Genomic DNA, 26,505 nt, shown 5'->3' on the forward strand with positions numbered 1-26,505 from the left:
GCTTCATCTTCAGTCTCGTGCAGAGACGGAATGAACAGTCCCAGCTTGTTTCGGGTTTCATCTCTGAGATTGGTTTGTTGGTTGTTACACTCTTGCGTATTAAATACATCGGCCAACCTTAGGAATTTGAAAGGATTCGTGCATCAGCGTTTGTTAGCTTATTTACCTTTGCAGGCAGGACCATTTTCCCTACTGACAATCACAGAGGTCCATTAGAACATTCCCAGCTCCGCTGAAGTATCAGTGTATTAATCAAGTATTTTAATTTGCTGGCATCCCCATGTTGCTCTTTTTCTGATTATGAGGCCCATTAACCTGTGTTTGTGTACAGTTTGCAGTCCATTGCATTAATGTGCTGATGTGATTCTGGACCAAGTTAGCACAGCACAATGATTAAAGCCATCCTCATCAGCAAGTAATTCACGAGGGGATGCCAAAGTCATTAAAAGCTCTAATACTCTATCATTTCCTCCAGATAATCAAACTGAATAATAGAGTGGTGGTAAATGCCTTGGGCTGTGCTCTTATTAATCAGCTTCTGAGGGCATGTGTGTGTGTGTTTGTGCATAAGCGCCCATATGTGTATGGCTCTGCATACAATAACTACTACTTTTTTCTATGTGTTATCTGAATTAAGGCACTGACTGCTGAAAGAATGGAATGACCTCAGATGTTATGTCAGAGAAGCTGTCTCTAATTCCACTGATATAATTTCCCCTCAACGCCGAATCTTTGCTTTTTCATCACTTTTTCACCATTTGCATGTCCACCAGGTTTTTATGCATTTTCTTTAAACAGTGTTTCATCCAGAGAAGTACAATATTAGCTGGAGCTTTTTTCTTGGTCCTAGCAAGACATTGTTTGCTTCAAGGTGTTTTCCTCAGTTATTTTGCCATGAAGTTCTGAACATCTTGTAACAAAGGATGAATGATCCCATCGCTGAATGACACAAAAAGTATATACAAACCTCTTCCTGTGTGTGTGCATCCAGTATTACTAAATCCTCATGGAAACTGGTCTTTGGTTATGTCTTTAGACATTAACAAGTGAAATGGAATAGAACACCTGTGTAAAATGTAAAAAAAATAAATAAAAATGCAAATCACAAACTGAAATTCAATAAAAGAGAGGCATTTTACTAATTTATAAAAAAAAAACTAAAGTTTGATCGCTGCAATATGTCTCAAAAACGTTGGTGTATGGACATGATGCAACTAATTACGTTAACTGGCAACCAATAAGGAACATGATTGGGTATAAAAAAAAAAGAACACCATAGAGAGGCTGAGACTCTCAGAAGTAAAGATGGAAGACATCTGATAAGATAATACCATATCAAAATGTAGAAAGTGGCTGCATAATTGAACTAAGCAAGTTTAAGCAAGTTACAGCATAACGTCAGAAGGTTTAAATAGGATTTAGTTTGCCATTTCACAATGAATGATGATGAGCTATAAAAAATAGTGTGGAAATCTAAAAAGGCTCGTTTAGTAATAAGTGAAGCTGGTGCCTGCCAGTGGCATTTCACACATTTCATATGACAGCACACTGAAAGGAAATATCTCCTAACCAGATTCGTCAGGATTCAAATTTGCAAGTTGTCAAATGTGCAATAAACATAATAACATGGAAGCCAAATTGCTGCATCACTTCTGCATGACTCATGAATATGGACGGATCCGTTCATCTGCGTATTTGCCTGCCAAAAGTGTATCTTATATTTATCCCTCTCCCTTTCAGACATCTCCCTGTTCCTTACAGCTACTTTGAGTTCAGGCTGACATCCCCACACTCAATCTTTATCTCACCTGTCCCATTTATCTCCACAATAGCTCATTCAGGAGCTCTGCTCCATCTCACATTTTGTCCACCGTGCTTCCACTGACTGCAAATATGATCAAAGATGGAGTAAATCCACTGCCACTGTATTTTTCATAATTCACCCAATCATATTCTGGAGCTGAGTGCCATTAACTTGCACTAAAAACCTCTAAAGGCATCTGTTTTAACCTCAAAACAATGTATTTTTATTTTGAAGCATCAGCGGAAGGGAACTATCAGGTTTCACTACAAAAACTGGGTCAGAGAGAAGCTTAATGAAATTAACTGAGCTAGTTTTTTTTGGGCTAAGCAGCAGTGTTCTTATCAATCTAATTAAAAATATGTATGGTGACACTTGCTGACACTATCTGTTGGCATTAACGAAATACATGATTTTTCTGCAGATAAATGATCTCAGCTATGATGCAACATTGTGTAAATTTAGGTTTAATGGTTAATCTATAAATACATTAGATCTGTGATTCCAGATCAGCATCAACTGTGACATCAAATATGATGTAGAGTCCGAGCCAGGAAAGAGCTCTCATAAATGCATGAAAAGGCACAGAAAGTCAGATAATCGAGTGAACACCTTTTTAAAGAGACAATTATTTTCACAAAATATTTCTTCATAAATTTGGGAGTAATGATGGGAATTGAGAAATGGTTCAATAAAAACCAGATCACAATTTTCTAAAGCATCAGAATTGCTTCCCTTCCGAGTTTAACACTTCCTTTATCGATGCATGCAGGCGCCGATTGCAAATTAACATCATACACTTGTGTCTATGTGTGTGGCTGTAAAAACTGAGTGATGGCAGAGAGGAAGAAGTGGTCCAAAGCATGGCAACATTTCAGGAAGGAGGGTGATAACAGTCACTTAGCAACCAAGGAAAATATCTGTTACAGTAAAAATCATCCCCTATAATGACACTATAAACTAATTTGCCTTGCCTTGCTTTACTGATTCCTTGCCTTTACACTTGCTGCACAGGCAAGAAAACTTATGCCTGAGGAAAGGAGTGTCACCATGCTGTCAAGAAAAGTGTTTTAAAAGGCTTGCACCCTTTTGTCTAAATATAGGACTAAGATTTTCAGTAGGTTACATGTTCTATTGAAAAAAAAAAGATGCTCAAAAACAGTTTTAAATATGATTTAGAACTGTTTATTGTGTTATGTACATTATCTGTATGGACTTGACGAAAACAATAAAACCTAAATAAACAAATACATATTTAATTTGTTTGGGAAGTCAGATAGGTAACACTTGTCTTGACACTTTCAACCTCTGTAGTGTGCCCATTTCCTCAGAGAAAATTGGGTCAAAAATTGATAACGAACTGGACCGGTAAGAAGCATCTAAAATGTCACTGGTATCAGTAAAATCTTATCAATTCTAATCTCTATTTGACAGGCAGAAATGGTCTCTTTAAATTCAAGGGTAGTGAGCTCCCCAGCTGCATGGAAGTTTAAAACTAAAACGCTGAAGTCCCACCTTAAATGCTTTCCTCGCCGTGTCTTTTCTGTGTGAACAGATTTAGTTATTTGGCTTCATCGTCTTTGCCACGAGATGCTGACAACTTGAGGAGGATGTCAAAGCCAGTAAAGTCATATTAAACCTTGCTGGCGTAAACAAACACAATGATGTCACAATAACTGAGATGCTCTGTGGCTGTCTAATCTGAACAAAGCCTCCTATGTATGTCAGCCAGTTTCTCTCTGTCAGGATTTCACCCAGTTTTACAGCACGAGCACAGATCTTTGCTGAAGTGCAGTGACAGCAGCAGTAGCCGTTGTCTGGATAGTGCTGTGAAGCAGAAAGTGCCACTGCTGTTTTAAAGGGAATTCATGAGTCGAAGTCAAAATGCCGCTGTACAAATTAATTAGAGCAGTGTAATTCACATTTCTTGTCTTTGAAACAAAGAGACAGCTACTGTATCACTCCATCAGGGGGTCTGCCTACGCAGCCTCTCTTTTCAGCTCTATTCTCTGTCAGCTCAGGGAGATTTTGGCAGTGATCTGTGGGTACATGAGATAAGTCTGCATCAAGAACTTTAAGATCCATAAATCTCTCTAATCCTGAGGTAAGGGCACATCAAAATGAAATTCTAACCACAGTTCCAAAATCTGAGTGAAGTGTATTTATTACATAGTATTCCCTAGGAATAGGACACAGCCATGCCTGTTAAAGGAATTCTAGGCTTTTAGGTACAAAGGCAGGTGAAAGCCTGTAGCCAGTGCTTTCCTGATTATGTCCAATGATACTCCAACCGAACCTTTCGCTGGTGCGGTCATTCAAAAATTGCCAAAGCTACAGTGTTGGAATCTACGGAACAGACGATGTACCAGTACCCTAACATCACAATGAAGATGTAACTCTGTGAGAATTGCACTTCATCTGATAAGAAGTGAATCTAATTCCCTAACAAATGTAAAATAACTGGATAGAGGGAAAAAAAGAAGACAGATAAATTAGGATAAAATCCATTAGGAAATTCTGCCTCATTTCTCTATCCTTTTAGTTTTGCACATTGCGTGAACGGAATATGCTTTGTGTATTTGGGATGCCTTGTCAATGCATAAGTGGAGGATTAGGGCTCCTAAGCCATTGTGGTGCAGGATTTTTCCTATTTTTTTTAAAAAAATGTATCCCTGCTAATAGCCTCAAAGAAGAAGAGGAATGGACCTTGGGGAGAGTGAGAAAGAACAGCTTTCATAAAACAAGTTCCGGCCTAGATTTAAGTGGAAAGCCACTGTGTAAACGTAGACATATAAAGGGAGTATTTTGATAAATGACAGGAAGAAAGGATGACAAACTCTGCTCTATCAGCATGTAGAATAGCACATGCACCTTTGTAGCAGATGGCAGCAATTATGCCATGAAATTTGATTTCTTGTAATCTCACTGATGAGATAATAGTACGCTGTAACCTTCTATCCTTCAGATATGAAGACAAAGGCTCATGATAGCACATCTGCAATTTGTTAGGGGTGGGGGTGGGGAGGGGGCACAGAGCACGACAAGCTGATTTTACCATGTATCTGCTGTGTCACACAGCTATTTTATTCCTCTTCAAAGCTCTGTTTGAGATAAGGTGCTGCCTGAGAAAAAAGGATGGAAGGGAAGGCACAAGGGCATCAAGCAATGAGAGCAGGAAGGACGAAACAGCTGCCAAGAAAACATAGACTGAAGTTATTTCCATTTTCTTTTTAAAAACAAATGTTCTATGGTGCTAACTCATAGAACAGCAAGTCATGTTGCGTGTATCACTGCTTCCAGAAGTCTTACTATCTTTCTTGTCTATAAGTCAGCACTCCAAATTGAGTTTCCAAGAAGCCTATCTTCACCCTGAAGGGAGTTTTCTGTAAGGTCCATTTTCAGTGCATTCATTAAACTGCACCTACAGGAGGATGACAGACCTAAAAAAAAGAATCTGAGGTTTATCTCCAAATTCTTCTCCACCAATATTTCCACACTTCTACACAACACTCAATGCCTGCTTTTATGCAATTAACCTAAACCAGTGCTCTAACTAATCATGTTTGTGTCTTTCATGTAATTATTATGAGATAAAGTGATAACCTGGCTTTTTGCAAAGCAAGGACCCATGCAGTACACTTGGAAGTGTGACCGTTTTCAAACTTAAAGACTGGAGCTTTTTAAGAATGCGAGGCCTATTTTGTTCAAGCTTCTTCTGCAGTCGCTGGGCTCACGTGTGCTTCACAGAGGGAGACTGCACACAGCTAGAAATAAATAGGCAGGGAGAGCAGGAAATGTCTTGTTAGAGCTCACAGGATCCAAAATGAGATGTAGACTTGCCACTGTGGAAATCACCGTTTTCTTCATAACACATTAAGAATAACAGATGAGGCTCTTTGTTGTGTTGATGTCAAAACCCGCATGCACCTGAACGGAAAAGACAGCATCAACTCTTATCAGGACACACACTCACTAACTCACACTGGGAGTAAATGCTTGGAAAGATTTGCTCCTATGTTCGCACCTCGCCTCCGGGTGAAAAATCTCTGCTAGAAGTCGGGAGCAAATACTGCTGACATCCGCAACCTCACAACGATCTCTAGAACATCTCACAATGTTGGATGGATATGTCAGGAGGTGTCAGTGTCTCAGAGCACAAGTCTAATTTTAGTTAACATCTAACTTCCATACAAATAATTGTGATTAATGATTACATTTATCACAAATATTTTAAATTATGGGATTAATGTTTGACTGTGAGAGGTCAAATCTGGGGCTGGACACAGGAATCCAACTCAATGAACATGTACTGGAGTCCAGTTTAAACACCCAGTGAGGAATAAGGTTACAGAACCTCATTCCTAAAGATAAAAATTGCCATGTAAACTGCCAACTGAAGACAAGTTTCGGTGCAACCTGTTGGTTTCTTTAGCAAGGATATTGTTTTTGAATTGGCTCTATATGAATTAATTGGATTATTTTGAAATTAATTGAATTCCAACTGGCTTGATTTGGACTATATTATTTAAGTGCCTTGAGATGATATTTGTAGTAACTTGGCGCTATATAAATAAAAACGAATTGGATTGAATTGAATGATTGCAGCTAATGCTATTGCTGTAGTAACAGAGTACAGACCTTTATCTAATTTCTCAATTCCTCCTCTTGCCTCTAATTGTTCTGGTGCATCATTTAAAAAAAAAAAAGACTGCATCATTGGTGAAGTTTTATTCTTTAAGTCTCTTTTCAGTGTTTTCTCAAAACACAGCAACAGTAGCAGGCAAGTTGTGCTTTGCATATTTATTTCAGTGGGTGGATTTGTTTTTGGCCAGAGAAAACAAGTAGATAACATGTCATGTTCAGTTTACTCAGTTATGCAGACACTAGGTTGGAGGTCAGAAATGCATATACAGCTTAACCTACTGCATACGACCTTAAATGGGGACTGGCAAACAGCCTGTTCTTGTAAATGTAACTGCTGGTGCATGGTGAAGTTGGTCTCAGGTGTCAGATGTTAATGCCTGTAGCTCACTTGACTAAGCACACAGACATAATATATTACCCAAAATCACTGCTCCAGCCAGACAAGTTCAGTGTTATTATTGAGTCCTTGGCCTGGGGAAACACACAGCTGACTGGTTTGCTCGCGTTCCCAGCAGAGCACTGTGTGTTCACCTGAAAGTTACTGGAGGATGAAAAGAAGCTAGCTCTCTGCATGCTGTTGCATATGAAATGCAAAGTGCTATGGACTGGCATGCTGGACAACAAATATAGGCATTACAGCACAATGCTGCCTTTTATCTGGAAGTCCCCACACTGTCACCGCCTCTTAAACACAAACCACGTCAATAACCAGCAGGTTTGTAATCAGCTGGTTTGAGGCAGCTGAGATGAGAGGGGAGTGCACAGCTGGAGCAGGCAGCTTGTTAGGACTAGGAAAAACCCGAATCATACAGATTCTATCATGTCTAAAAAAATCAGAAAAAAGTAAGTGAATAAAACAAATAAATAAAACATAAACAAACATCTTCTATCACTCATCATCAAGGATTTCCAGCAAATCTGCATGATATACTGCATGCATTCTGCACTCATGCACATCCCTTTTTGTGTGTGAGGATGCTGGACTGGTCAGATTGAAAGTGGTAATCTCTTAAATCACTAAAGTCCAAAATATGTTTCTCTCTGCTCAGCTGTCCGATATTCTAATCCCGGCCTGATAGAAAGGCAGAAGCTAATCGTATTAGTGTAATCACGCTGACCACATGAGGGCAAGCTGCTTAGGTTTGAGAGGATGCAGGAGCTCTGCGATGTGGCATTACAGCCCCTAAGCCTCGTAAGGTGAACCTCAACAAAGATATGTCTCACCTTGACCCCTCTGGCCCTTGAAACGCTAATACCACAGGACGCATTGTGTGATGCAAACAGAGGGTGCAAATGAGCTATGAAAAATAATAACTTAAAACTTCACTTACATGTAAGCTCATCTATTGCTGCTTTCAGACAAATACTGATACTGCACAGTCTCTAGTTAAAGGTTTTAGAGATGACTGACTGAGATTAGTCCCTTCAAAACAAGAGAATTTTTGCACTGCAATTTTCTGCTCATGTAACATCTAAGTTTGAAAGTTCCCCTTCAATAAAAATGTTGTGTTTTTTTTCTTTAACTGTATGAACGTGACCATAAGGTTTTTTTTGTTGTTACAAGAGTTATCATCAGAATCATCAGCTATCAGTGCCATAGCCTGAAAGGCACCACCTACAGTATCAGCAAGGCAAGGTCAGACAGTCCGAATGTTCTACGTAGAAAGTTAGAGGGAACCTGTGCTAAGTACTTGTAAGGTAGGGGTGTATAAAATCAATTGAATTTGAAGCTAGTGCAAGCTATGAGAAGTTAATTCTAGCACAAAGGAAAAGCTTCTTCGTGTTTTATTTGTCTTTAAGAATCAGTAAGAAATAGTAGGGGTGTGTTACTGCACTTTCCATAATAATTTTTAAGAAAAGCCAAAGTGGAGTTCCTGGCTTGTGTAAGTGCAATCAATTTCATGTTCATTTGGCTTTATAAAGGTAAGGTGGGCTGGTTTATACAGTTTTATACATGTGGATAGTTTCCATTGTACATACTTTTCAGATTTAATGACGAGAAAATATGAAGAAAGTATGAAACGTGCAGTCTTTCATACATTAGGACCAAAGTGAACTTCAAGATACACAGTTTTAAATTAATGGTAAGAAAGCAATCAAAGGTTCATATTAATAAAAAAGGTGGAAATTTGAGGCTATTACGGATTCCATTATATTTGATTTCTACATAGCTCTAGAGAAATGTATTCTTGCTGGACTTACTTAAGATCCCTTTTTTTTTGCAAAACTTTCATAAATTGTGTCGGCTGCGATCAGTGAGAATCAGATTGTGCAGCAGAAACTGGGCTTTATTTTTCTTGTGCAACTGATCACAAGGCCTTGTCTGCGCATGTCCAAATAACGTCTACACACACGCTCAATTATACCCTAATCACATTTTAATGTGACGTTACATTGTCGAACACCTTAATTTTCTACATGTGCACACGCCAAAAAACCCCACTAGCAAGCACTTTTATCCTTATATAAAATAAAAATTGTTTTATGTTTGAAATGACTAAGATGATTAACTCACAGTTTTGGTTGAGGTAAGCATTGAGCGCGATGGTAATACGAATACAAGCGGCTGTGTAAGCTGAATACAGTATTATCCGCTAAATCATGTCTGTCCCAACAGCTTTTCAAATCTGGCGTGGTTATGAATGTGTCAGCAAAGAGCACACTTTTCATATGCACAATTGCCTTCTGTGGAAGGTGACAGACTGGGGTTGACTGCTGTAAAATTGAGTTATGCCACACGTCATTGTGTTTAAAATCTCTATGTAAGCATCCATGCAGTAGAAATGTACAGTAAATGTGTGCCTGACAGACATTTACTGTGAACCTCCAGCAGGGCGAGAGGGTGGGAAACCGCCTAATCTGACAAACAACTGGTAGAGCAACAGTAAAACAACACATCTATGAAGTATGATTTATCTCATGTTATAATGTTTTCACTCTATCAGAAGTGTTCGCTTAGAGCACAAACAAGACACTCAAAAAACATGAATACGTAAGTGTTTTTTCCTTTCACATCGAATTTCTGCCGTAATTCATTTAAATCTGTTTATAGGAGAGAGGGTGCTATAGTTTCCTCTCACCCTCTAAATTAGTGTCAACCTCAAGGTTATTTTATCCTTAGAAACAATATGAGTACAGGTAAGCAAATACAAAGAATTCAGGGATTTGCCCACAAAATAAAGGAGAAGAAGCTGAGATAAGTGGGGCCGCTTTGTTACAAAACAAGTAGGAGGAAACAATGAAATACAGCTGACTTTGAAGGACAAACACACAGAGAATAGCATCGCCTGAGAGAATTAGTGGAGGCACTTGTCAACAACTACTCTGTGTTTCATTTTTTTTTTTACTCATTCTTTTTCTTTGCTAATTGAAATTTCCCCTTCCTCCCCTATTCATCGCACACAAAGAAAATCCCTAGCACTTTCAAACTAATTACCATTCTGACTGCAGCTAATTAATTTAGAAGTGGTTTACTTTTTTTTTTTGTGGCACAGCCCAGTAACACATCATCCACAGCAGGCGCAGAAAGTGTTGCTTCATGTCTCACACCAGCTGTGCCTGTTTTCTCTACTCTGCTGGCTCACCAGTCTGCATACATGAGGGGAGGGCAACGAGGGCAGAGCCCGACACTCCATCACGGTGAGCTGGAACGCTATTGGAAATGACAGCAGCGGGGAGGGGTTGGTGGAGAAGAGCATCTTGGCAGGGTTGTTCCATGTGGGCTTACTACAGAGACTACTGTGTGCTTGGGGGCAACAGGAACAGAGCTGCTCAGATAACCGTAACTGTCAACGTGAGGAGAAGGATGTTCCAACACCTCTCTAACTAGTTCCCCGCTCCATACTAATTATGCAAACACTGATCCAAATAGAACTCACATTCACATACACATGCAAAGGTTGACAGCATTAGAGCAATCATAAAAGTGTCTCGGCAGGCTTACATTAAGGAGGGCTTCTGAGCTTTTGCATTTTCTCCAAAACTGCACGAGGCTACAGGGCCTTTTCCAAATGCTCCAATTTCCTGGTTAGACATATTTGTTCAAACAGTACAGTATATCTCCCTTTATGTATGAGTTCCAAAACCTTGCTCTCTTTTTATATATCGCAAAATAAAAACATTGCAGTGGAGAACAGGGCAAACTTGCATTTAAAATTGCAATAACTGACAAGATCAAATTTGATTTCTCTGAGCATTTACTGACCAGAATAAAAGTTTTAAAAAACAGCTGACCACCAGCCAGAGCCAATCAAGCTGAAGCCAGCATATTGAGATAAACAGCTATTCAATTGATGCATCCATTAATCATGTCGACATCAAAAACTGCTAAAGAAATTGATTTTTCAAAAAGTATCTAATCATGGTTTAGCCAGAGAATCATCACAAGTTAGAAAGAGAGTGAATGTGTTTAACCACATGTCATAGAAATCACTCAAAAGGTTAGTGGGAACATTTCCCGGTCCCAAAGTTCGACCAGCAGCCTGCTGCCATTAGAGCCATGATGGCTAACAATAAGCAATTTCAACATGTCACTTTCAGAAATTACTGACATGTTTTGAAAAATATGAATTATCATAATAATGTGTTGAGTTGCAGCTCTGGTGAAAATAAATGACACATGGAAGGCACAAACTAACCTTGCACCACTGAGCTATCTGCAATCTCTGCACACACCCTGTCTTGCGTGAAAAATTTAATTTGTACACACACTGATAGACAAGGACACGCAGAGAGTAAAGGAGGCGTATATATTTGCATATATTTGAAGCACCTTTTATTGAGGAAGCCATTCTGGAGGGTAACATTTCTTTTCTCACAGATAAACACTGCTGGGATTTTTACAAACATGCCTAAAAGACTGTTTAAATTCAGCGGCTGTAATAACAACAATTACATATCTCTGCTGACCAAAAGTACATTTTTCCGTTTAAAGAGAGGGACATTCTCTGATAAAAGTAATTGCAAAAATCCCCACTGTCTGTTTGAATGTTCTGTTTTTTGAGGGGAAATGAATCCAATCAGCATATAAACAATAGAGCTTATCTGTAGCAATTAGCATGTAACCAAACTTTTCTCAAGGGGAAAAAAAGCAAGGTTTGCAGTGGAGTGTATAGCTGTTGATGCTTTATTCTGCTTAATGATTTAATCCATCTTTACGCAAAATGACTTTGTAACCAAACATGATCTTATCAGAGAAAGCCTGGAGTGGCAGTAACAGAAAAGATGACATCATGAAGAGAGATAATCTTGGAGGTGGATGAGTTGAAACATTAATCAGAGAAGATCAAGCTCGAGCTTCCTTCAGGCTTCTACAGGTGTGAGGAGGGGACCTCTATGATGGATGACAAGCTCAGTGTAGCAGATTCATTACTTTCTTTCCAACGATATATGCATGCTCACATTTCATTAACATCATAAATTATGCTCACCAAGTGAGAAAGACAGGAAAATCAAAAGTGAAAGAATACAAACAGTGATGACACAATATAGTATTTCTTGTGATAGTGATAGCCAGTTTTCATTTTAGTGATATGCAAAGGAAAATGACATGTCCTTTTCCAATTTTAAAACAGATCAAAAGCAAAAATCTGAAAACCCATTTGGCCAAATACTGCTCAGACCTCAGATAAATAATCTATGTGAAGGAAGTTTTTAAATGCTTTTGGATGTCATGGGGGGTAACGCTTCATGTAGGAAGGAAAGCGGTAGAACTTTAATGATTCCTGCAGGGCAACTGAACTGATGTGGCAGAAAAAGTGCAAAGAAATAAAAAGAACTTCAAGGTAACTGGACCTGTATAGCAGATGTCTGCAATACAACATGTGCAGTTACCATGACAATCAATCATTCACTCATTCCATTTCATTTCAGTCCCTGGCATTTTTGTGATATTTATTCTGTGGTTTTATCATTTATTCAGATAATTCTTATGCTTTAGTCAAATGAGACTTATTCCTGGTTTAATAAAAACTCTAATAATAACAATAATGATGATAATAATAACTAGACACAAAAGTTCAAGTACAAGATTTTAAACACTCCAATAAATAAAAAAATAAAACACACTGCCGCACAAGCCAAATTGATATAGAGGAGTACAACAGAGCAGCAAATAAGACACAGTGTAATACACTTTTACTTCAACACTTTAAACGTAAGTTAAGTATAAGTGACTTCACAGAAGCAATGAGAAGCAATGTCTAGTTTGTCTGGAGATGACAGCTAGAAAGGTTAGAGAATCAACGTTCCACCATAAACGTGGGTTCTACAACATGCAAATGTTTGCTCGTTTCTCAAAAAAAAAGATTAACAATGAATCTTCTTTTCTGCAGAAAGGGAAAAACCAGACAAGAGAGACTGCGTGTAATCGAAAAACAAGCACATACATCTCCACTGGCACTCACTGACGCTACGGACAATGAAAGAATAAAGATATTAAAAGTGGAATGGAAATAAATGGCACATTATCATCCTGAGGAACAGGATCAATATGTTACGAGCTTTAATGGGCCAGAAAAGTGTCTGTTAGAAATGATGGCTGCTCCAGCCTCACTATGCAAACATAATGAAGCCAAATAAATCTTCTTCCTTGAGAGCACTTTGCCCTGAGCATAAATGACTCAGGAGGGTTGATTTTATGACCCCTGTTTGTGTAAATACGCAGCCTGCAGACTGTATGCCTTATTATGCAATTCAGATTTTTTTCTTATCGAGTCAAATGACTGTGTTTCTAATGTAGTCCTTTTTGTGTTCAGTCTTTTTGTCTCAGGGTGTTTTCTTCTCGCCTTAAGCATTTCATATTTTGTACAGTCTGAGGATGACTGACGTCCTCCAGTGTGAGCATGGAAAAGTTCAGACAGAGGACAAGCCTTGTTTGCATCAATCATTACATTACCACAGGGAGACAATGCTGGAGAGGAGTTTGTTGCTGCAACAGTAATGACACACTCGCATACAAATCAAAATAAATGGCCGTGCGAAGGAACAAAATTCACCAGTTTTTCTGTTTAGTAAAGTAGGTGGTTTCACAGTGCTAAGAAGTTCAGCAAACGTCAGAAGATAAAGCATAAAACCCTTTTTTTTCTTTTTTTGTCATGTATCTCTTTATAAGATCATTCAGATTAAGCTGTTTTTGAAGTTTCATTCAGACCAGATGTTTTCAACTTTCTCTGTTTATGTATTTAAAATATTTTATGACGTATATAGCATTTGGCTTCTTGGATGTGTTTTTTTAAATGTATCAAATGTATTTCTACTTGCATCTTTGATGGATGTATCCATATTGAAAACTGAGATGAAAGGTTCTTGACCAAGCATCAATACCTACTGTGTGTAATCAGCTGGGAATGACTAAGTGTTGGAACTCTGACATGGGACTGATGGGGAATAAAAAATGTCCAATTCACACTCAGAAGCTCACACTCACACAAAGAGTCTACATTCCTCTGAGCTTTGACAGGATGTAATATGACAGCGTTCCAGCTACTCCTTCCATTAATCACTCTCCCCTCTCAGTAAATAAATATGCAAGCTAGTTTAAAAGGTAACACTAACCCAAAAAAAAGTTTTCAGTGTTCAGTTTGCATTATTTCAGACAGTAATACTTGAAAGTACTTCATCAGTATCCACAGCTGAAAACAAGTGTCTGAAAGGAATGAAAAAAACAGTCTAATCCCACTTGTAGTTGGAGCATTTGAAATTAGTTGCGTGGCCTCTGTGGGAGCCTCTGTTGCATCCAAATAAGTTTTAATGCACCGCTTACAGCTGTTAACGTGAAGATGTGGCTGTATTCCAGTAAAAATTCCACAGGGCTCTCATAGCTACTTGGAAGATCATCATTATTTACTGTCTGTGGAGCAGCTGTGGGATTTGAGTGTTGATGACATCACCAACTGTTTGCCCGCTTTTCATTTCAAGCAGAGTTAGAGCTGAATAAATTTAAATAACCCCTTTGAACAGACAATATGACAGATATGGCAGTATATCTATGACACTTTTGAATCCAGAACACTGAAATTAGGAGTTTAGGATTAAGTACCAATGATAAGAATTTCTTTAGGAAGCTTCAAGTGGAAACTTCTTTATCCAACCCTCTGACATCTAAGATCTGGTGTTCCCTTTGCTCATATCAATGTGATGAAATATAAAGAGCTTTCTCAGGAAAAGAGAATTTAAAACAATCAAGAACAATCTGATATTAATTCTGCTGTGAGAAAAATCATAAATCAATGGTCCAGATTTCAAACTGCCAGTTTGTTTCACAGAGGTCTCCTACAACCTCCAACTGTCCTAAAAAGATCAGGAGATAATTCAGCTGCATGTCTGTATGCACGTCATTCCTTCACGAGAAAAAAAAACTGCCCAAAAATGACATGCATGGGAGTTCAGCCAGACAAAAGCCACTGCTCAGTAAACAGAATATTTGAGGAACACTTTGCAAAGAGCCTGGAAACGAACATACATGCAAAGACCAGGCCTTTTCAAATAATGAGCTCCGGAGACATGAATGAATAGTAAAAGTTGACTTGTTTGGTGAAGACCAAAGAACCCTTTTAAGGAAAATAACTTATTTTGAACCGTCAAGCACAGTGGTGGAAGTGTTATGGTTAGGGGTTGCAGGACAGCTATGAATAGTGGATCATATCAGCAGGGGATTGACGATAAAGTGAGTCCAAAACCTGAAGTGGGCCATAAGAGGACCTTTCAACATGATGGTGATCAGCAGCAGCCCAGCCTCACCAGAAATGGAAAAAATAAGAACGTTTGTTCAAAAGTCCAGTCTAGGCTTAGAAATTGCGAGACGACAACATCAATTTGTCATCATCATAAAAGCAAGTTTATCAAGGAATTCCTCTAAAAGAAGCAATGAACACACAAGAAAACCATTACAAATAGTGCCACTGCAAGAATTTTTGCATGGAACAAAGGTCAAAAAGATCTGAAATCTGATGTGACATGACTGATGTAAAACTACACGAAACTGAAATAATAATAAGAACTGGAGTACAGCTTCTGATGCAAAGTGTATACTAACTTCTTCTATAGAAGAATATTAAATCTGTTGATAGTTTCATTGAATAAATTATTGAAAAAAGCTAATTCCCTTTGGTGCCGTTCAAACAAACCAGCCTTAGAAGAAGTTGTGATGTCTGCTTGTTAAAAATAACTATATATACTTTCTTACAAATCCATCAGCTTCTCACTTGAGCAGCACGAGTTTTCTCTTTCTACAAAAAGGGCCGAAAAAGTGCATCCACATGGCTTGGGGAATCATATTGATTTTTTTAGCTCTACAGTCTCACTGAGGTCATTGCACCAATCAACTCTGAAGACTGTGCCGACTGGGTCAGACAAAGGAACAAAAAGGCTAAAAGGCTAAACATCTCACCCTTAAAGTTACAACTTTACAACAGCAAAAATCTACATCACCCACGATTTCTGGTCTTTGTTCAACATGAGTTGAACTCTTAAAACAGACCGTTCTTGCAGATCTTCATCAATGATTTTTCAGAGTGCAACAATGACCTTAAGTGTCTTAAGTTTACCATTTCTCAAAAACCACTACAGTTAAGGTTAGCTCTCCTTTAAAATCTGTCAGCAAGACAGACATCAACATCAACTGTCACAAAGTGAAATGAAAATCGTTACAGCCGCTCGTATCCCCGGGTTCATTCATTCGGTCACCACCCAAACCTCATGACCATAAGTGAGGGTTGGAATGAAGATGGACCAGTGAATCGAAAGCTTCACCTTTTGGCTTAGCTCCCTCTTCACAACAACAGACTGGCGCAGTACGGTCATTACTGCTGACGAAGCCCCAGTCAGTCTGTCTATCAATTGTGAATAAGATCCCAAGATACTTGAACTCCTCTGCTTGAGGCTCATTCCTGACCCAGAAGAAGCATGTCACCTTTTTCTAGATGAGAACCACGGCCATTCTTATTTATATTGAGCCAGTTTAACCGATTAGCATTATTCCTTTGGATATTAAACTCATTGTTGGTAATATCTTATGCAACCTTGTGAGACACAATTTAATGTTTTGGTTTGAAATCAGGGATTAATAAAACGTTTTACCTTCAATTCAATTTTTTCTAATTCACACAAGGCACAGAGACAAATTCACTTTCCTAAAATTACTGTTGAACCTTTTCTTGATGCGCATGTGCCCTTCATGCATAGTTAGTACATTGCAAAAATGCTTCACTAGTTGTTTGTGGCAGTGATCAATGACACTCCACAATGACATAATAGCCCATTTAATCCTTTTATTGCTAATTTCTTCAAAAGATTCAAAGAAAAGATCTGACACAATATAACACATCAATATGTTTTCATTCAAGGTAAAGTTTTCTTACTTTAAATGTGCATGTGGGAAAGAAAGCAAGAGAGAAATCCACAGCAGTGAGAATGACATCAAGTCTGGTTCACAGTAGAAATATAGAAGGTGAAGAGGAACACTCATTTTATTTCCACAGTATGTAAGCATCACAAAAACCTCTTATTGAGTCAGCACACAATATTGCCTTGACCTGAAACACTGCAAACCACAGCTAGCTACGGAGAGATTCTAAAATCTCGATCGTATTTCTCAGGACACATTAATCCAGCTAACTTACAATCTGCAAAGCACTGGAGGTCCTCTGAGCAGGGTTAGTTAATTCAGGGCTCTATGGCACATAGGATATATCTTTGGTGGTGGAAACATGCTGTACGGCTTCAACCGTAGCCGTTGTCCTGTCTTGACAGTCATTGTATAGTTTCTGCAGAGCCTTTAGAGAAAAATAGAGACGTTGTTGTGAGATCATATCTCTTATTAAAGAATAATTCCTCCACTTCTTTGAAACCAATTTCTTAACAACAAAATGTTCTTTTCTAGAGGATTCTCTCTCCGTCTCTGCCTAAGCTGCGCTGCAGTCCTTATATTTTTCACTAAGAAATCATGCAAAATGATAAGATCATGCCGTTTTTATCCTTCATTTTAAATAAATTCTGCTTCTTGAGTATCTCATACTTTAGTCTGTCGAAAATAAATGTAATCATCCTCAAATCTGGCGCACAAGTAACTTAAAGTGTCATACCACTGACAGCCATTTGCTCCAACATATCTCTGACATCTGACTCCCATTCAAAAAGTATCAACTCCCCTCTGGGTCTGCTACATTTGCTGTTGCCTTTACATAAGCTGACTAAAACTGACAAGCACATATCTATTTAATTGAAATATGAAAAATTAATTCTTGTGTTGGTCTGGCAAAAACTGGATTTTCAAATGCACAAAAACATGCGAGTCCAACTGAAATCCTGTGAAATCAATACCCCGAAAATGTGGTTGGGAGTCAATTCAGTCAGCAAATATATGCTCAACTAGACTTAAAGAGGACTAGGTGCTCCGTGCATGCTCTAAAGTTCCATCAGGGATACACTTTGGGGAATAACTCAGTCCCCCTTAGATGCATGCACCGGTATACTGGGACAAGGACGGCTGTCCAATTATATGGCCAGGTCTAGCAATAACCATAGCTCAACTTAACTGTGTACTTAAATCTGGAGGAGACATTTAAAACTAATTTAGATTTATATTAAACTGATAGGAAAATAGCAGCCAGTGAGTCTTAATCGCTAAGATACTCCAACCTTCCACTGAGATTCCCTTTTAGATGTTTAATCATTAATGAGAATAATCATCAGTAAATTCCAGATGCTGAATGGTCAATTAAAAGCTATTTAGCGGTCTCATGCACTGATGAGGGATGAAGGGGTGCTCCTGTGGGAACCTTTTTTTTGTCATGAATATCATATCACAGCCTCAGAACAAAAAAAACAACAACAGAACAGTCATAAATGTTTATGCATCAGCTTTTTCAAGCCAAAATTAGAGTTGCAGCTTCATCTCCAAAACTGAGCAATGTGTTTGTGGGCTTTGTGGGCTGAGTGAAAAACAATGTATACTTGAATAATTCATGTCTGTCATCTAACTTCTTTGATGACTTTCTCGACTATCTACATCTAACAGTGCATTTATGCAAGTTATCTGCTTCCTCTGTTTAATGAACAAAGAAAACAAAAATGGTCCAACTCCATGGACCTTAGACAGAAGAACCTGGAAGACACTGAAATCAGAAAGTGTGATCAAAAGGTCACCTTTATGCTAGAATCTGGATTTTCCAATGGTAGTAAAATGTATTAGAATGAAAGAAGACTATCCTTTGCAGATTGTATCAGAGCGCTTGCTAGAGAGAAAAATGCTGATCATCCCTGACAGAAATATCCATATCCGCTCCAACCTGCAGACACAGGCAATCGCACTGAAGCATTTTAAAAAAAAAAAGCAAACGTCAAGAATCATTCTGTTGCCGTTAAGCTGAAAATGTGCCAAGCTATGATGGAGTCTTTCGTCTGTGCAGCAACACATCAGGTTTTTGCCAGTTATTTCAGTGGGGTGTCTCATTCATATCGCTCCTCTGACTGTGTCAGCACAGCGGTCGGGACGCTGCCAGCGGGGTTAATGATGAGCAGTGGGGCACAGATGGTTTTGGTTGTCGCTTGGAGTGATAGCTCCCAGCCTTGCTGAACTCTGCTACTGACTTTAGGATTATGGGCAGACACTCACACACAAGCAGGATGGCAGACCTTTACACTGATGTAAGCTGACGGTTACCTTTGCAAAATAACATGCCCCCCCCTTTTTTTTGTTGCCCAATGAAGCAGCTTCTGTGCTTTTTTTCTAGTTTAATATCAAAACGACATCTATAGGATCAACTTATTTTTTCAAACTGCTTTCATGCATATCACTTTATTAGTCACTCTTGTACCTTGACTAAATCAATACAGTTAAATTAAAGTGTGTGCTTGAGTGTATCTCTGAGAGACAAAGAGAGCACTACATGTTGGGCTTGATAATATAATGTGACAGAAGTGATTCCTCACACAGAGACTTGGCTGGCTTTTAATTGACTTAATGATTTTATTACTCTACAAAGACAAAAGATGAATGCCTTCTTATCTGTGAGGCACTACATGAACAAGGCTGCCGCAGAAGACATTTTTAATCGTAATGGAAGGATGTTTCTGTTCATAAAACTCTGAGGTCTGCAGGGAAACGTTATCTTCAAATAAATTTGATTGCAAAAACTCTTTCTTCTCCAGATAGAACTTTCGTTATTTCAGGGCATCCTTAGCAGAGAGCAGTCAAGAGACAAACCTGTCAAGTTGAGGTATATTGTCCTGTTGGGGCAATGATCTGATTCACTGCTGCTGGGGCTTCACAACAGCAAGTTTTCCACTGCTGGTTTTGATTCACAGTTATGCTGGGCTTACACCAAACGATTTTCACAGTCCGACAGTCTTTAGGAGTCTAACTGGAGTCTCGGCACGCTCCCGTCATCTCGATCATTAAGTTTAAAGTGGTAATCTGGAGTTTGCGACCGCGTTTCATACCAGTCTTTCCCTAGTCTTGGGCTTGGGATCATATCAAACGTGTTTGATATTATTGCAGGTCGCAGTGACGTAACACAATCAACAACCAAAAGATGAGCACTGACAAAATCGGAAACAAGAAAGCAGACAGTCAATAACAAAGATATCGGCGGATGTAGAAGAACGAGCAATATTTTCTGGCGTTTCCTCTTCTTTTTGTTGGGTTTTTCACTACAAACCACTGCACAGACAAGAGCAGCTGTAGCTAAAAGCAGCTTCTCCTCCATTTTTGTAAAACTTCTGCTGAGTAAGATGGGGAAAAAATGGCATGATGGGAAAAAAATCTAGTTGTAGTCTTGTAAATAGTGACCCTACAAGATTCACAGATCTTTAGTCTGAGGCTAGTCTGGGACTAAAAACTCTAAACACTAGTCTTTAGATGTGAGCTGAAAGTCTTTTCAAAGTCTCCCGGTTGTTAGGTAGCATTATAAGGTGTGAATAAAAAAGCATAACAGGAAATAGGAACAACTTTGTCAATCTTGATGAGTAAACTGTCAACTGTTTCCGATCTGAGGTTGCAAATAAGAAAACTCACAGGACTGACAGGCCTTTTCTCCCAGATGTGTTATAATATCCCAAATATTTCTCAAGACAACAATAATTCCGCAAGAAGAGCTGTCTTTAATTTTCCTCTTGTGGATTTTTTGCAGTATTTTCTTCCTTTATTTTCCATTAGGACAACTTCTTGTACTGTGGCAGTGGTGGTTGTGGTATAGGCTAGAAGCAATATAGCCTTTCCAGTATGCTCTAGGGACAATACGCAGCCTAATTTACTCGCTTCAAATCAGTCTGGGAGCGACTCACATTTCTTTCTTGCTGCTTTTCAAAAGATCATATTTTCTTTGATAATGAATGGAAACCAGGCTAACGTTGCAGTCAACTTAGTTTAAAACAAAAGCAACTTCAAAGCTCCAGTGTTTAATATAAAAAGTACTCTTAAACTCTTAATTCTGACCCCATTTCTAAGGAGTCTGTCTCAAAAGAATAAACAACCTGTTTTATAAATACTGAGATGCACGCGTAATCTAAAAAATTCAAAGATTTCTACTTTGTCACATATTAATTGCTTAAAATTAAGGATTAAAGATCCGAAAGAAATTAGCGCCTCGATCCAGCCAACCAGCCAAAGAAGGCAACAACTATGAGCCAGTCAGAGGCAGATAAAGACAAGTTGTGTTATGATGCAATTACATTTGACACAATGGACATTTACAAATCAATTTCATTCACTTTTAGTCTTGGTGATCATTGTGGAGTCATTCCACAAAACAAAACAAAAAAAAAATGTGGTGGTGCTACAAGAACAGTCAGAGGATTGCTAAAGTCATTAGGATTCACCCTCTGGGTGCAATAAATGTCAGCACAAACTAACAATGTAATCAATCCAGTTGTTGAAATATTTCATTCTGGAAGTGGTGGTACAACCTGTCGAGTGACACTGCGTCTGCTGACATAAAAAAATACGAAAAAGATATATATATATATATAGAGAGAGAGAGAGATTGATGCATCTCTCAGTTCAAGTAAAGGCAATTTATTGGTGTGCTGCTTCTTTTCAGTCCCTAGATTTACAACTAAGGAAGCCTGTGAAGGAAAAGAAAAAAGGCATGCTCATCCATTGTCTATGAAATGCAAAACCCTCTGTGCCAGCAGCTGGGAGATATAAAACCGCAAATGGATTCATATTTTTTCTTTTACAATGAGCTCAAGTCTATGGGCAAGCGAGGGAATATTTCTAAGCAACCACTCCAAGTTCTAGTTCACCCCAACTCCTTTGTTTAGTGTGTAAATAAAACAGGGGTGCTATTATGAGTCCACACTGGGGACCTAATCCCTATTGGTCAGATTCAGTGAGACTGACAGGCATCAGCCATTACAGCTGCAACTCAATCAGCTCCTCAGTGGAGCTTAGTGATGACGCCACAGGAGACAGACAGCAAATGAGGCTAACATTATACCTGTTTGAACAGAAAGAAGAGCTAGTCCTTGGTAATGAGCCATTTCCTCATGGGTTTTAGGGTTCCTTGCTCTGTGGACTCTTGTTCAATGGCTTTGCCCACAGATGTATTATGTGATAACTGGGTTGAACTAACTCTAGGGAAATGTAGGATGTGTGAAGAATACTGGAATTCATGGACATGGCTGCCTTAAATTTTCCAGTGGAGTGACCAGCATTGCTCCCTTTTTGATGTCTCCTCAGTTTCCCCAGGCAGACTGGCATTTTGTACAAGAGCTGAAATACAGCAACTTAAAACACATAAGTAGTCACTCACACACATAACTGCACATAGGTAATGTTTAAACAAGCACAATGAGCCATGGCCTGCAGGCAGATTGCGTGAATGAATGATCTGAATGAGTATTCTTGAAATTAAGCTTGCTCTTACTCAATGAGTACAACACTTCTTTTGTATGGCATGAAATTGACTTCAGAGCTCTCTACGATTCAGTGTACACAGTGTTGCGGGTTGCTGTGCATCGTTATTACAAGCGGGACGGCTAGAGATGGAGAGATACAAAGAGAAAGCATGAAAGCCATTCCTTTCTCTTGAAGATCTTTGGCCCCTCTGTGCCTGCATTACTGCCAGTCAGCAAGCAAATATGGCAGCATACCAACTCCCCTGGAGCCATGCAGGGCCACCCACAACCAGCAGACATTAAACATAACAAGACTCAGAGTTTATGTTTGGTGGAACTGTAACAACACGTTTTTTTCTTTTTACATCTTAAATAATGGCTCAGATGAGTCTCCCTCTATTGTGGTTAAATGGCACCACATATTCCAGATGGGAGTAATGTAGAGCTGCAGCTCCAAGAGAAACCCAGCCCTGTGCTTGATCTCTTTCACTCTGCAGTCCATCAATATTTGTGCGCATTAAAACCAAATCACTGTCTATTGGATGGAAACTAATCCCTGTGGGCTTGGGCTTTGTTTAAGCACTACAACCTTTCATTATTCAACATCAATATTCCATAGAGAGAATGAAAGGACCACAATCAGATTAGTGACAGGTACCTTCCCCGAGATAACAGTATTAGCTCCTCAAAGACAATGCCAACTGCTGGCCTAAGATGTGCTCTTTAAACTCATTAATCCTCCATCTCAGCTAACTGTAACCTCTTACGTGTGGCAATTGGAAGTTTCTAACGGAATGCTGTCAGATTTTCAAAAATTGTCACAACAGGTGTAGATTGCTTTTTTTTTTTTATTTTAGAGTCGCTCAAATTTGCCCAAAATGATTTTCCAGAGCCTGCAGCCCTAATAATCCTTCTGTCCTGTCTGTGGTGGAGAACCCTGACTAGGACTGACCTGTAGATTGGAGTCATCCCTCTCCCAATCCCTCCTATTAGATCTGCACCTAAAGGCCTTTCCTCATCAAAGGAGTGGTGGATTTCATCTGGCATTGGGCTGACACTCCATAGATTAAACCCTCTATCTCTCCTTTCCTGCCTTCACCCTCTGTTTCTCTATCTCCCTCTCTCTCTCATTTCTTTTCAAAGCTCCAATTACTCTTTTCTGGCTAAGTGTCAATAAACCCACCAAACACAAAGGATCTGATAGCAGCTCAGGCTTCTTGAGCACAATGGAGAAAATTACACAGTATAAACCACGCTATTTCAATTTAACGATACATTAACTTAAATAAGAATTTTATTGTGAACCATTAAAATGTTATATGCATTGACTGAAACTAGGAGGAGGGATGTTGAGTTTATGAAATATAAGCACATATAATGGCTTTCCTGTACCCTCCAAACCCATTTAACAACGGATATTTCCCTAAAGAGCTGTTCTGCCAGCTTCAGGTCTAATAACATAGTACCACTTTATCAATACGAAGGTAAGAGAGTTGTACAGCTGAAATGGATTAGTGTGGACAGGCCATCAGGGATATAGATAAGTCTCAAAGAAGTGTTTAAAAGCCCTGAGAAATGCTCTCTGTCGTTATCTGGGAGGAGGGTGAGGTGGAGCCTGTTGAAAGTGATTGGCTCAGGCAGAAAATCAGTGGTCAGTGAACCACTAAAGCAACCCCCTCCCAATAATAGAATACAATACAAAACAAAAGCTGCTCTATAAAATCTGAATTGGACCAATTTTGCTCCCCCGTCTCCGATTTTACTGGGTCTGTCAACAGGTGTAAACAGAGCTGTGCAACCTGCACAGGAAAGGGAATGAGGCAGTCAGTGACAAAATTGAAATTAACTGCCACAGCTGTTTTGCCAATAAATGAAAGTGAGCAAACTTGTTAAAACATCTCTGAAGCTCATTCTCAGCACAATACAAATTGCTAAACAGAATGTGAGAATAATATACCACTGTTTTGGTACATGTAATTTAAAATCCAGGATTGATTTCATCAGTAGTTTGCAGTGATAATGTGTTTTCGGGGATAAGAAGCATCTCTTAGTTTGGGTTACTGCAGCACACTTGAATAGAACTGTAGATGAAAATTTAGAGGAAAGATTATGTAAAGCATATAAAACCATCAGATTGTAGTGTCGTTCCCCCCCCCACTAACCTGATAAAAATCTAACACACCTTTAGGTCTCAGATGTCTTACACATGATGAATCCTGATTCGTCTGCCCCAGCTGAAACTTGATATTTCACACATCTATAAAATGACAGCCAAAATGTGGAAATGCACTGGTTTCTCTACAGAAACTGCTGGTGAAATCCCAAAAAGATTCCAGTTGGATCAACAGCACTCACGGGGCCTTCCCAGCTGCTTTCCCAATCTGTATCTTGCAGCAAGCGCTGCAGCTTTCAAAGGAATGTTCATAAAGACAGATCTTCAATGTTTTATGATGCAATGCTATGTACTTCCTATAGGACCGAGCCAGAGGTGTATCATTGATTTGTATCATTGATCATTGCATTTGAATTGAAGTTTAGAGGAAAGTAAAAAGGTGCACAAATGAGTGCATATTAGTGAGACCATGAGCATAGGCCCGAATGTTATCAGCTAACAGCCTATTATGACTCAGATCCCCTTCAACATCTCAGAGAGTAATTTCAGGCTTAGAGGCCAAAAAAAGAGAAATATATCAAAATATATCATGTGTATTATAAGAAAAGAACAGCCCAGCAGTTGATACATCCTGTGACTGCAGCTGTTTCTCTAAAAGCCTGAACCCATTCAGTGAAGACTTGGGCATATGGATTTACTTCGTGCAGCACAACTGTTCACTCAGCTTTGAAATTGAAAACCTTTAGAAAACCACAGTTTTGTGCGAGACATCTGTTCTGGCTCATGCTGCTTATAATACCTAAAAAACATTTACTTATTGCTTTCCATCTCTCTGATCTTTCCTCCAGTTTAAACTCACACATCTGTGCATATCTTCATCGAGCAGTCGTGGGTTAGAAAAGGATGTACCGTATTATGTTGTTTTATATCATTAAAGCTATATTTCAGCTGCGGATTCACCTTGGATAAACACATTCACAAATTTATCCTGTGGATAACTGAATGATAAGTACACACCTGGGCTGTGGACACTATAAGTGTTTGTATTTACAGGCATTCTACAGGAGAGAGAGAGAGATTTGTCCTCTGACAGAGCTGCATAATCCAAATTAATGAGCTGTGACTTTGGCACCATTGAAGAGACAATTCCTGAGGACAAAACATGTCAGCTTGACTGCTCATTTGTGGCCACCACTGTAGTGTTATCTGAAGGGTGTTTGACTTCAAAGATTACTTATTACTTTGAAAATATTTGTTATTCCAGAAGATTGAAGGATGAAAAGAAAAGAAGACGGAGAACACAGTTTGTCCCACGACACATCTGTGTTTGTTGGTTCAGTGACCAAATGAGATCGAGTCAAATGAATACGTGGAAATAAATAGATTTCAGGGATGCACCAAACAAAATATTATCTTTCTACCATCAAATCCTATTTGTATGCTCATGAATTTAGATCTTACAATTTAACAAAAGGGGGAAAGAAGACTCAATTTACTTGCTAGATAGTTTTTGTAAGAAACTCCATAAAACCAATAAGCTTTTGCCCAGAGCATCAACACTCACAAACAGAATCTTGGATGAGAATAAGTCTGCAATAACAAATAAGTATAAAGCCGTCCCAGTGTGTAGAAGACAACAGTGCACTAACAACAGATCACCCTCTAAGAAAATAAAAGGCTTTGCTACGAAAAGCAAAGGTCGTAACAAAGAGTGGAGGCCAAATGCTATCCCTTTGTATTCCACTTATAACCCAGAGGAATAAAACAAATGAGATGACCCATTGGGGCATATGGGATTTAAAACCTGTCTCTGTCTGTAAGCAAAGTGAAAGGATGCTTCTGTAGTTGTGCGGCATTTTAATAAGACACACAGTGGGGTTTGGAGGATGGAATCAGAAGACGTGAGGTAATGAAAGAGCCAGGAGGAAAAAAGGAATGCATAAATGTATCCTCCAGAACCTGGTTAAACCTTTAACTGCTGAAGAAAGTAGTGCTTCATGTCTGTGACAACCTTAATGTTGTACACCCAGGAGTATCATGCAAATGGTATGGAGAACCCAGCTGTTAAATGCAGCAAGGATGCAAAGAAGATCTAATGAATGTGTCAGTG

The sequence above is a fragment of the Leuresthes tenuis genome, unplaced genomic scaffold, assembly GCF_036924035.1.
Source record: "Leuresthes tenuis unplaced genomic scaffold, fLeuTen1.0.hap1 SCAF_21, whole genome shotgun sequence".
Taxonomy (NCBI): domain Eukaryota; kingdom Metazoa; phylum Chordata; class Actinopteri; order Atheriniformes; family Atherinopsidae; genus Leuresthes; species Leuresthes tenuis.